Source organism: Gracilinanus agilis, chromosome 5 (assembly GCF_016433145.1).
Source record: "Gracilinanus agilis isolate LMUSP501 chromosome 5, AgileGrace, whole genome shotgun sequence".
Lineage (NCBI taxonomy): Eukaryota > Metazoa > Chordata > Mammalia > Didelphimorphia > Didelphidae > Gracilinanus > Gracilinanus agilis.
The window spans coordinates 56758742-56773092 of record NC_058134.1 but is presented as its reverse complement, the minus strand read 5'-3'; the positions used below and the strand labels follow the sequence as shown (position 1 = coordinate 56773092).

The window sequence follows — 14351 nt, the reverse complement described above, 5'->3', positions numbered from 1 at the left end:
AACCAAATAAACTTGTCAGGGTATTACTATTTCCCTAAAATAAGAACAAAAGAAGGAAAGACAAAGGAATTTGTATTTCTTCAGATAAGTAATATTTGCTCTGATTTATCCAATTGGATAAAGCCTCCCTTGAAAAATTTTAATTGCAGTCTATTTAAGGAGGTTAGTTAAAAAAAAATTTGAAGGACCTATTAACACCCAGTCTAAAAATGTGACAAAAAAGTAAAAGAACAGACAATTCCAACTTCTAATTGTGAAATCATTCCATGCTTGGGTTCAGTGAGATTCCCAGCAAGCTCATTAAAGTCCTGCAAGGGACCATCTCTCTACTTGGAGCCAATTGCATGAAGCCCCCTGAGACACAATCTGACTGCTAGCCCATGTCCTTTCTGTCATGTGGGTCCATCAGTCAGCCTCTGACCTTACAAAGAGGGGAGACTCTCAATGAGGGCTGAGAAAAATTTTTTTTCTCTTCCTTGATTATCTTTAGAAAATTGTTGCCGGATTATTCTCAGCACTAAAGGAAAATAATGGATGGGAAGGCATGGTTTGAATATCTATTGGACACCCAGAGTAATAAAGCACCAACTACGGATGTGTGTTTTCAGCTGGGTAGCAATGAATGAATACATTAACCTCTGCTGGGGACTCTCCCAGCATCCTGCAGTGAGCCCATGCCAGGTTCATACAATCACATGTGTGTGATACACTGGGCAAGTCAAGTTAAAGTGACAGATGCTTGCTGATTTTTGAATTTCTTCTTAGCTATGTTTTATGTATTATTCACTTTTTCAGGAGAGGTGCTTTTCAGATACATTCAGATAAGAGAAGGGAAAAGCCACCAATGGACTTCTGTAGTGGCCTCTTAATATTCTAAAAATATTTGTGAATGTATAGTGGTCCGAATGTTGTGTCTCGAGGAGCTTGTGGTTTTCTTCCCATTGATATCTGCCTAGGATGATATTTTGGAGACTTTTTTGGTTAGCCAATAGGCCTTTTTCTAAGCCTTTGATGTTAGTAGGGGAAATTTTGGTTTTGGTGAGTTTTAAATCTGGACGGAACTGAACAGTTCATGACCTATCTCAGTTTGGGCAAGTCTGACACTTGCTGCCATAGTAGAAGCAGGTTGGCAGGACTGGGTGCTAGCAAATTTTTCCTACATCTGGTTTCTGATCATGTGTTTCATGGCCGGAAAGGTGTCCAAGTAGGTGAGTTGTAGCCCAAGGAAAGCAGTGAACTTGGGGCTGGGGAGTCCATCAGAGAATAATCTGATGTGCTAACCCAGCTGATATTTACCTCATCCTCCTAAGGTGGGAGAGAGCAGAGGAACCATCTCATGGATAACTGCAGTAAGGTCTTTGATTATTGCCATGGTGATGAATTTGTCCCTTGGGAACCAGCTAGAGACCATCAGCTGATTCTATGCGGGCCATTAGATGATGCCCAGAGTCTTGGAGAGAACAGAATTTTTTTATATGAAAGGAATCCCTGTGGATGAATCTGAGACACATTTAATTGGGTCCCTTAGTTAATACTGACTAATTCTGACTGCGTATGAACAAAAGGTTTGGGAAGATCATGAAGAGAGGGTTACTGATTGATGGGTTAATCATATTTGGGGGCTTTGTTGCTTTCTTGCCTTTTTAGATATTTTGCAAGGACAAGCTGAACCCAAGTGCTTCAGAGCCAGAAGCAAAAGAATATTTGGCAAATAATGGACTTGGAGACAATACAGACTGGGAAATGTTATATAGAGTATAGCATGTTTTTAGGTCTCTGCTTATAAGACACCTGAAAAGTAATTGTTGCTTCTTGGAGACCAATTACTAGATATCAGCCCAGCTGGGAATTGCATTCCCTTCCTTCGCACTTAGCTTTGGCTGAGATTTTGCCAAGAGCAAGAAACTCAGTGGTTAGTACCACTCTGGCTCTTTAGGGGTCTTTTGTCCCTTCTGTCTGGCAAATCTTCTGCAGATAATCCTTTCCAGTTTGTCTCATAATACATAAGTAGCACACCCCCACCATATACATAAAACAATCTTTTCCTTTCTAACATCAGAGTTTCTAGCATCACAACCATAGATAAATTCCCCTCACTCTTGGAAACAATAACTTTAGGACAGGATAGATGATTAAAAAGTATAGAAAATTCAGTTTGATTCATTAAGGATTTAGGAACTAGAAGAGCTTTTACTTTCATCCAGTGAAACCTTTTCTTTTTTATTTGAAAATGTTTGTTTAATTAATCAATTTAGAATATTTTTCCATGGTTACATGATTCATGTTCTTTCCCTCCCCTCCTCACTTCCCTCTCCCATAGCCAATGAGAAATTCCACTGGGAAACCTCCTCATTTTACAACAGACAAAAATGAAGCACAGACATACCTGTGAGATATGGAACATAAGCTCCTTGAAAGCAAGAATGTTCATTTGTTGGGCTTTGTGTTCCTAGTGCATAGTGCCTAGCACATAGGAAGCTCCAATTCAGAGTGCAAACATTGTGCAACTACTCGCAAGTGGCTAACCTCCCTGAGACATTTTTCCCCATTTATAATATCTAGCAATACCTGAAGTATCTACTTCTCAGGGTTGTTGGAAGATTCAACCCAAATGATGGATGTTAAAAAAATTTGTAAACTCCAAATGCACTATCTAAATGTCAACTGTCATTATTATGGGAGAGTTTTGCAGCACAGTGGAGAGACTGCTGAGCCAGAAGTTAGGAAGATGAATCTTCCTGAGTCCAAATCTAGCCTAAGACAGTTAGCTGTGTGACCCTGGGCAAGTCACTTCACCTACTTCTGTTTGCCAGAGTTTCCATTATCTATGAAATGAGCTAGAGGAGGAAATGGCAAACTACATTAGTATCTTCGCCAAGAAAGCCCCAAATAGGATTATAAAGAATCAGACATGACTGACCAAGAAACAAAAGAAAATCGTTATTATTACTGTGCTTGTTGCTATACAGGTTTAGCTAGAATCTCATATGCCCTATTATACCAGTAATTTATTTCATCTTCTTTCATGTTTTTGGAGGATATTTAATATCCTTTTTCTTGAAAGGTCACTTTCTTCATTCTTCCTAATTTTCTATTTCTTACAATTTCTTCCTTGTTCCATGATTTAATTTCTTTTGCAGATTCATTTCCTCACAGCTTCTATACTTCTGCACAAGGCTTTTCTCCATCAGTAATATCCTTCCGTCTTTGCTGTAGATTGCGGTTGCCATAGCATTCTTTCCTTGTGTAGACCATAAGGAACTGAGGAGAAAAAAAACCAAAACAAATTCCTTACTCATTAATCATTTTCTTTGACTTTCACCTGATTGAGTGCACTGCAAAGGTTAATCTTTATGCAGATGTCCACTAGGCAGAAAGCAATTCTTGTGAAAGGGACATTTATATATGAACCATTTTAATCACAAACTTTCCATGGTGAATCAATCTAGTTTACCTTATTTAGGTAATTATTTATTTAGTTTAGATTATTATTTAGGTGACTATTTACTTTCTTCTTGAGCCTGTGTGATAGAGTATGAAAAAATAGTGGACCCTGAAGAGATGCCACCATGATAGGGTAGAAAAAATCCTGGATTTGAAGTAAGAGGATCTAGATATGAAACCAATCTCTAACACTAATTGTTGGACAATTGGAAAGTCACTTAATGTTTGGAAGCCTTGCTTTCTTGGTCTGTAAAATGATTAGGTTGTTCTAGATGGTCGTTGAGGCTTCTTTCAACTCTAAATATATAATCTTGGGAATTTATAATAGCATGTCAGAGGACCTGGTTACAAATCCTCCCTCTACTGCTTACAGCCTGTGTCACCTTGTATAAGTAATTTTACCTCCTTGCATATCTATTTCTTGAACAAAAAATTGAAAGTTGACAATCTCTGTGGTCTCTTTTAGTTCTACCTCTTTGATCCAGTAACCAGCATTTGGACAAAATTGGACCATTGAGATGAATTAATTCACAGAAAATAGCTAGCAAGTAAAGAAAAAAGATTCTAAGTGGAATTCTCATCAAACCTCCTCCTGATTCTTATTGTTTATTGTGTAGGTTAAGTTTCAAAATTAGCATAAAGTTCCATTTTTGCTAACATTTTATATTCAGCTTATTTAAATATTAAAAAAATTTTGTTTACTTTTTTATCAGAAGCAATATAATAAGTATTGAAGACTATTAAGATAAAATCTCTATAGTACATAGGACTTCTTTATTGAGAGGTTCCCAGAGTGTTATCCCAGATGCTAGAGATCTGATCATCAAGAAACATTTCTAAATCATGGTTCACAAGTCCATAGGAAGTATTACTTTCATGGGTTACTCAGAGGACATTGTTCAAAATAAAATTATAGTATAACCTTATTTTATGTGAATTCAACACATGTGAATTCAGGTATACATGATTGGCAATCAAAAAATAAAGATTGAAAAATACATAAAATAAAAATTTTACTTACATGCTAAATCTGCACCATTTCCCCAAGCTACATAAAGTCTCATAGCAGTTCACAAAATCACTTTTATTCTCCCCATGAGAAGTGTTAATGCAAGACTTATAACACTATTTTTCTCTGGACATTAGCTCCTGAATCAGTCTTTATCTGTATTTCTCCCCACCTCCCCCAAACCCCCTTTTTTTTACTAGAAAATTTTTATTGTACGTGGAGCAAGATAGCTGGACAAAGTTTGGATGATTCCAATTTTGTTGGCAACATCCAAAGTGTCATAGTCTGGAGCAAGTTGGACATAGGCTTTCTTTCCATCAGGTTGGATCAGTGTGTTGACCTTGGCTACATTGATATCATACACTTCTTTATTGCCTATTTGATCTGATGCTTATTGTCCTTGATGTCCACAATGAAGATAAGAGAGTTGTTGTTCTCAATCTTCTTCATAGCAGACTAAGTGGTTAAAGGAAACTTGATGATGGCATAATAATCAAGTTTGTTTCTCTGAGGAGCACTTTTCTGAGGGTATTTGGGCTGCCTTCTAAGTCTTAGTGTCTTGAGTCACTAGAAGGTGAGAGAAATTTGGACCTTCTTTTTTGTGGCTATGGACACCATTCAACACTGCCTTCTTGGTTTTCAAGGCCTTGGACTTGGCTTCTGTCTTGGGGGGGGGGGACAACCACTTCCTTCTTGGGTTTTGGTGCCGTCTTAGAGGAAAGGGAGGAAAGAGTCTGTAGTTCTCTCTTATTAAAAGTACTGTTCCTGTCAGAGCACTGCTTCTCTTTTCTTCATTAATGCTATTTAGTTATTAATAATGGCCTCAAAGTAGCTCTGAAAAGCCTAAGAAAAGCTGTAAAGTGCTTAGGCTTGCTTGTATAAGAAATACTTATTAAAAAATGGGGTTTGCTATTATGTATGATCTTCAGCTTATGTGATAGGTCTTGGAACATATTGGTTGTATAAAATAAGACCTTACTGTACTTAATAAAATTGCACAGCAGTAAAAATAACAATAGAACATCTCTTTGGCTTCCAGGGGCAGAGCCAAAATGGAGGAGTGAACCAGAGCTGCTCTGTGTCACAATAAGAATCCTCTCTGACCAAGATTAAAATATCACCACAAAACAAATACAGGCATGAAAGAACCATCAAGGAGATAGAGTGAAACAACTCTCAAGGAAAGAAACACCTAAAAGGTAGGCAGAGATAATCTGAGAGGAACTGGAGTGAGAGGAGAACAGAGCCAGCCAGAGGCTATACCAAGGAGGAAAGAGCAAGTCAAGTGGAAACCACCCCACACCTGCTGTCCCAAATTTAGGACCTAAACAAAGCTAACATTCAGACTCTGAGATCCTACCTGGGCAGATAGTGGTACAAGCCAACCCACATCTCTAGAAATTTCAAATCTGTGGAGAAATCTAGAGTCCTAGCCCAGGACAGTCTGGTATGAAGTGGGCTTATCCATGTGGGCCCAGAGCAAAGCCAGGATTTCCAGTCTGGGCTTGGGATAAGAACATACTACATTGTTTGGGTTGGTGGATAGTACTAAGTACTAAGTACTGATCTTCCTGCCTAAAGTTCAGGGCAGAGCTCCAAGACAGGGCAATCAGGGATGTGCCTGATTGGATCAAGTATACTGCAAGACCAAAAACTTGAGTCTAAGCTTGGGGCCAGAATTTGATCAGTCCATGAAATAAGTAACTCCCAAGCCTGAGGCAAGTCCTTAAGCCATCAGCATCTCAATGGTCAATTGAATTAGCAGGGGGAGGGGGCTCCCAGACCTCTCAATTCTCAGAAAATAAGCTGAGAACATCAACCAAGAACTGAAGTTTAAGAGGGTACTCCAAAGTCCCAGAAAATAGAATCTACCTATAACTAGATAGGAAAAATGAGCAAACAGCAAAAAAAACCAACTAACTCTAAAGAATTTTTAGGGAGACAAAAAGCAAGGTACAGACAAAGAAGAGGACAGTGAAAGCAAAAGAAACACATGCAAAGTACAAAGGAAAAATATGTATTTGGTACAAATTATCAAAGAGCTCAAAATACACTTCAAAAACCATTTAAGAGAAGCAGAGGAAAAGTGGAGAAGAGAAATGAAAGTGATGCAAGATTAAAGGAAAATGGTGCAAGGAGAAATGAAAGTGATACAAAAAGAAATGGGCCAATTGAAAAAAGAGAACCAAAAACTGACAGAGGAAATTAGGCCTTAAAAATCACAATTGACAATTTAGAATTTAATAATTTCATGAGAAATCAAGAAATGATAAAGCAGAATCAAAGGAAAGAAAAAAACAGAAGAAAACATGAAATATCTTACTGAAAAAACAACTGATCTAGAATACAGATCTAAGAGAGACAATTTGAGAATTATTGCACTACTCAAAAGCCATGATGAAGAAAAAATCCTGAACATCATATTATAAGAAATTATCAAAGAAAACTGCCCAGAGATCCTCAAACAAGAAAATAAAATTGAAATTGAAAGAATTCACAGATCACCTCCAGAAAAAATCCTCAAATGACAACTTTGAGGAATATAATAGCTAATTCAAGAGCCACCAAGCTAAGCAGAAAATTCTTCAAGCAGCCAGAAAGAAACCATTCAAATCCCATGGAACTATAATCAGGATCACAGAGGACCTAACAACTTCTACATTAAAGGATCAAAAGGCATGTAATATGGTATTCAGGAAAGGAAAAGATTTGGATTTACAACCCATAGTCACCTATCCAGCAAAACAGAGTATATTCTTTTAGGGAGGGAAATGGCATTCAATAAGATAGAAGTTTTCCAAGCATTCCTAAGGAATAAGCCAGACCTAAACAAAAAAAATCTGAAGTCCAAACATGATACACAAGAGAAGTCCAAAAAGGTAAATAAGAAAGAAAATTTAAAGGACTCATTAAGATCAAAATGCTTATATGTCTTCATGGAAAGAGGGTTTCTGTAATTCTCAAAAATTACATTTAATAGTAGAGAAAATAGAAGGAATTTACTAAGAAAGAGGGTGAAGAAGTAACCTGATTATGATGATATGGTGTATATGATGATATGATATATATGTAAATGGGATAATATGGAATGATATGCAAATATGATATGATATGTAGGCATATGAATGATATGTAAAAATCATTTAGGGGCTGAAAGAGAAGGTTGAACTGAGAGAAAAGGGAAGGGAGAGATAGAATGTATTAAATTATATGACATAAAGAGGAGTGAAAAATCATTATAGAGAGGGGAAGATGAGGGTGATAATGGGAAATGCTTCAACTTTACTCTCATCTTAAATGGTTCAGAGGAAAAAAACCAAATATACTCAGTGGGGTATAGAGGTCTATCTTACCCTACAGAGAAGTAGAAGGGGAATAAGACAATGGAAGAGCGAGGTAACTGAAGGGAGGGGAGAGTTGCAGAGGTGACAAAAAGCAAAATACTGGTGAGAAGGAATGGAGAGAAAGGGAATAGAGCAGGATCTAAAGGAAGAAGGACAGTCCACAGGTAGTAATCATAATGCTGAATGTGAATGGGACAAACACCCATTAAATGGAACCTGATAGCAGAGTGGATTAAAAACCAGAATCCTACTATATAGTGTTTAAAAGAAACATTTGAGGCAGGTTGAAATACACAAATTCAGGGTAAAAGGCTGGGGCAGATTTTATTATGTATCATTGAAAGTACAAAAAGCAAGAGTAGCAATCATGAGACCAGACAAAGCTAAAATAGAAATTGATCTGATTAAAAGGGATAGGGAAGGAGATTACACTATAGACAATGAACTAATATCATTACTAAGCACTTATCCATCAAATGGTATAGCATCTGGGTTTCTAAAGGAGAAATTAAGGAGCTTAAAGAGGAAATAGATAGTAAGACCATACTAGTGGGGGATTTCAACCTTTCCCTTTCAGAACTAGATAAATTGGACCAAAAAATAAATAAGAAAGAATTAAGAGAAGTGAATGAACTGTTAGAAAAATTAGAGTTAATGGATATCTGGAAAAAAATTGAACAGAGATAAAAAGGAATAGACATTCTTCTCAGCAATACATGGTACATATACAAAAATTGACCATGTACTAGGGAATGGAAATATTGAAAACTGCATAAATGGAGATTTTGAACCTTGGACTGAATCCCCCATAAGTCCCTTAGTCTCTCCTACGCCTCCATGTATACATGGTCACATTATTGTTTTATAGTGGCTGTAAGTCCTCCATCTTCGTCTTTTGCTCTTGGAAGTGGACTGCTTAGTACCTTTTAGCTAGTATTTTTTGTTGGTTCATTATTAATAAAATTTATAAATATAACATTTAGTATTTTGCATATTGATTTTAATCTCTACAGAACAAAGGCAGAAAAGCAGAAATAATAAATGCAACTTTTTGAGATCATAATGCAATAAAAATGATAATTAACAAAGGTCCATGGAAAGACAAATTTGAAATTAATTGGAAACTAAATAATCTAATTTTTCAAAACTGGTGGATCATATGGGAAATCATATAAATAATAAAGGAATTCATTAAAGAGAAAGACTATGATGAGACAACATATCAGAATCAATGTGATGCAGCCAAAGAAGTACTGAGGGGAAATTTTATCTCTGGGTGCCTATATCAACAAAATGAAGAGGGAAGAGATCAATGAATTGGGCTTGCAACTTAAAAAATTAGAAAAAGAATAAATTAAAAATCCCCAGATAAAAACTAAATTAGAAATCCTAAAAATTAAAAGAGAAATTAACAAAATTGAGAGTAAAAGAACTATTGAACTAATAAATAAGTCTAGGAGCTGGTAATTAAAAAAATTTTTTTAATTTTAAACCCTTAACTTCTGTGTATTGACTCCTAGGTGGAAGAGTGGTAAGGGTGGGCAATGGAGGTCAAGTAACTTGCCCAGGGTCACACAGCTGGGAAGTGTCTGAGGCTGGATTTGAACCTAGGACCTCCCGTCTCTAGGTCTGACTCTCAATCCATTGAGATACCCAGCTGCCCCCTTAGGAGCTGGTTCTTTGAAAAAAACAAATAAAATAGGTAAAGTACTAGTTAATCTAATAAAAAGAAAGAAGAGAATCAGATTAACAGTCAAAGAAGAAAAGGGTGATGTCACCTCTTATGAAGAGGAAATTAAGGTAATTATTAAGAAATATTTTGCCCAATTATATGGCAATAAATATGACAATCTAAGTGAAATAGATGAATATTTACAAAAATATAAATTGTTTAGATTAAGAAAAGAAGAAATAGAATACTTAAATAATTCTATCGCAGAAAAGGAAATTGAACAAGCCATCAAGAAACTTCCTAAAAAAATTACCAGGGCCAAATGCATTCACAAGTGAATTAGATGAGATATTTAAAGAACAACTAATCCCAATATTATAAAAAATTATTTGACACAATAAGCAAAGAAGGAATCTTACCAAATTCTCATTATAAAGCAAATATGGTACTGATTCCAAAGCTAGGCAGACCAAAAACAGAGAAAGAAAACTATAGATCAATCTACTTAATGGATATAGATGCAAAAATTTTAAATAAAATACTAGCAATAAAAGCAAGTGATCCCAGGGATTATTCACTGTTATGATCAGGTGAGATTTATACCAGGAATGCAAGGATGGTTTAATTTTAGGAAAACCATCCACATAATTGACCATATCAATAATCAGATACTCAGATGATTATCTCAATAGATGCAGAAAAAGCCTTTGACAAAATACAACACTCATTTTTATTGAAAACACAGTATAGGAATATAAGGGCCCTTCTTGAAAATTATAAACAGTATATATCTAAAACTATCAGCAAGTACCATCTGCAATAGGGACAAGTTAGAAGCCTTCTCAATAAGATCAAGAGTGAAACAAGGATGCCCATTATTACCTCTATTATTTAATATTGTACTAGAAACACTAACAGTAGCAATTAGAGAAGGAAAAGAAATCGAAAGGATTAAAGTAGACAATGAGGAAACTAAACTATGACTCTTTGCAGATGATAAGATGGTATACTTAAAGAATCCTAGAAAACCAACTTAAAGGCTAATGGAAATAATTAACAATTTTAGCAAAGTTGCAGGGTCCAAAATAAATGCACACAAATCACCATCATTTCTATATATTTTCAACAAAACTCAGCAGCAGGAATTAGAAATAGAAACCCCATTTAAAATTACCTTTGACCAGTGATGGGAAAATTACCCCATGGGCCAAATGTGGCCCCCTGAAATGTTCTATCCCACCCTGCAACATTATTCCTAATCTGACGAATATATTGAGTAGTATACAGTACAATGAAACTTTGAAAGAGTTGCCTTAGAAACAGACTGACATATGAGCATTTCCTTTCCTTTGGCCCCCTCTTTAAAAAGTTTGCCCATCACTGCTCTAGGCAATATAAAATATTTAGGAATCTATCTGCCAAGACAAACACAGGAATTATATGATCACTACTACAAAACACTTGTGACACAATTAAAACTGGATCTAAATAATTGGAAAAACATTAATTACTCCAGGGTAGCATGAGTTAACATAATAAAAATGACAACCCTACACAAATTAATTTACTTATTCAGTTCTATACCTATCAAAATGCCAGAAAAACTTTTTTTAAATATAATTAGAAAAAATTAAAACAAAGTTCATCTGGAAGAACAAAGGATCAAGAATATCAAGGAAAATATCGAAAAAAAAAAAGTGACGGATTGTGGCTTGGCAATACCAGATCTCAAACTCTACTATAAAGTAATGGCCATCAAAACAATCTGGTACTGGCTAAGAGACAGAAGGATAGATCAATGGAATAGACTAGGGGTAAATGACCTCAGCAAGCTAGAGTTTCTTAAACCCAAAGATTCCAGCTTTTGGAAGAAGAACTCACTCTTTGACAAAAACTGCTGGGAAAATTGGAAAACAGTATGAGAAAAATCTGGTCTAGATCAACATTTCACACCATATACCAAGATAAATTCAAAATGGGTAAATGACTTAAATATAAGGAATGAAATAATAAATAAATTAGGTAAACATAGAATACTATACCTGTTACATCTGTGGGAAATGAAGGAATTTAAGGCCAAGCAAGAGATAGAGAACATTACAAAATGTAAAATGAATGATTTTGACTACAAGAGATTTAAAAAGTTTTTGCACAAACAAAACCAATGCAACCAAAATTAGAAGGAAAGCAACAAACTGGGGGAAAAATTATATAATAAAACTCTCTGACAAAAGTTTAATTTCCCAAATACATAAGGACCTAGGTCAATTTTACAAAAAAATCAAGCCATTCCCCAATTGACAAATGGTAAAGGGACGTGAATAGGCAGTTTTCACATGAAGAAATAAAAACTATCAATAATCATATGAAAAAGTGTTCTAAATTCCTCCTGATTAAAGAAATGCAAATGAAAACAGCTCTGAGGTACCGCCACACACCTAGCAGACTAGTCAAGATGGCAGCAAAGGAAAATGATAAATGTTGGATGGGATGTGGCAAAATTGGGACACTAATACACTGCTGGTGGAGTTGTGACTTGGTCCAACCAGTCTGGAGGGCAATTTGGAATTATCCTCAAAGAGCTCTAAAAGACTGCCTGCCCTTTGTTCAAGCTATACCACTGCTGGGTTGGTACCCCAAAGAGATAATAAGGAAAAAAGATGTAAAAAATATTCATTTTCATGCTCTTTGTGGTGACAAAAATTAGAAAATGAGGGCGTGTCTATTGATTGGGGAATGACTGAACAAATTTTGGTATCTGATGGTGATGGAATATTATTGTGCTGAAAGGAATAATAAACTGTAGGAATTCCATATGGACTGGAACGACCTCCAGGAATTGATACAGAGTGAAAGGAGTAGAACCAGGAGAACAGTGTACACAGAGACTGATACACTGTAGTACAATAGAACATAATGAACTTCTCTACTAGCAGCAATGCAAGGATCTGGGACAATTCTGAAGGACTTATGAGAGAGAATGCTTTCCTTCTAATTTTGGTTGCATTGGTTTTGTTTGTGCAAAAACTTTTTAAATCTGTTGTAGTCAAAATCATTCATTTTACATTTTGTAATGTTCTCTATCTCTTGCTTGGTCTTAAATTCCTTCATTTCACATGCAGAGAAAGAACTGTGGGAGCAGAAACACAGAAGAAAAACATAGGATCAATCACGTGGTTTGAGGGCAAGATGATTGGGGTTTTGGCGTTAGATCACTTTATTGCAAATATTAATAATATGGTAATAGGTTTTGAGCAACGATACATGTATAACCCAGTGAAATTGTTTTTCAGCTCTGACAGTGGAGAAGGAAGAGGGGTGAAAAAATCATGTAACCATGTAAAATATTCTAAATAAATAAATAATATAAAAGAAGAACATCTCCTTTATGAACCTGGAGTTCACTTACTTTCCAACTAATAAACATTTTTAGAAAGAAGAGTGTTTATGCTTAGGAATTGTGGTGATGCTTTTATATGTAAAGAATACGTGTGACCAAGGATATGCCAATGAAAGGAAAACTCATCACTCCAATGTTGCAGATTCATCAACTAGAAAAATAAATTAGTGAGAAGGCTTCTTATCAGCCATCTAGTCCAACCTACACCTCTAAGAACCCCCACTATACAACCTATCTTGTATTTGTGAAATTGCTTTTTGAACTCAATTATGACTTTACATTTATCTGCATTAAATTTTATTTTTCTCTATTCAAACCAAGGTCCTCGCTTGCCAAGACCTTTTTTGGATCCTGATTGTTATCCAATGTTCTGGTTACACATCTTAGCTTTATATCATCATTTGGTAAACATATATTTAATGCCTTTATCATTAATAAATATGTCAATAAAATAATCAATGCCAAAATAATTAATAAAGATATTTAGGATCCTGAGCACAGATCTTTGGGTCACTTTGTTGGAAATTTCCTTCTAAGTTGACCTCAGTTATTCTCTGAGTTATGCCATTCGACAAGTTCCAACATTTAATCTTCATCTTTTCATTATTTCCATAAGAAAATGTTACTTTTTCCTTCTCATGATGCTTCTCTGATTGGTCTGCTTACCCCTGAATGTGCTTTTTAATTCTTCCCATTGGAAATCACCAATCTCTGCTATTCCCCACTAAAGGTTGCTCCTCTGCTCCAACTTATCTTTAGCTATCTAGCCTTTTTTTTTTAGAGCCATTTAATATTTTTTCCACTATCCACTGGGGATATGGTCATTAACCTCTTCAAAACAGAAGTGAATCATAGCTCTTTGAGCAAATGATTATGGATAGTTTTTCTTATCCCCGAAGATAGAAAATACTGAGACTCTTTGAACTATATTTTCCTTTGCTGTTTCTTCTGACTCCCTAATTTCAACTGTAATCTGACTTCTGGTCAGAAATCCATTATAGTTCCTAATTGTTAACATGCTCTTCTAGCAGTTATGGTTACCCCCAAGGGCTATAAATTCCTCAGATAGAAAAGGAGCTAAGTGAAGCTAAAAAGGGGGAAACAACTTTTTCTTAGTGCTCATCATACTGCCTGGCACATAGAAGGTGCTTAAAGAAATGCTAGTAGACTGATTGATTGCTATCAAACTCTCCCTGTAATTTTCCTCTGTTTTATGAAAGTCACGGGGGCTGTGTTAGCTGGAAAAAGACTGAAAGGGCTGATGATATTTGTCCTCCTTCTCAGCAACAAATTATAGACTTGTGTAAAACTAATATTAATACAAATCCTACTATTTTTTTTTTTGGTTCAGTTCCACTCGGGGGTTTTCTTGGCAAAGATACTAGCATGGTTTGCTATTTCCTTCTCTGGTTCATTTTAAAGATGAGGAAACTAAGGCAGAGTTAAGTGACTTGCCCAAGGTCATATGGCAAGTAAGTGTTT

General features: G+C 35.7%; 1 pseudogene; it reads right to left on the bottom strand.

The window, feature by feature from the left end:
* Positions 1-4649: 4649 nt before the first annotated feature.
* Positions 4650-14351, bottom strand: part of LOC123249809 — a 32565-nt pseudogene continuing 22863 nt past the window's right edge.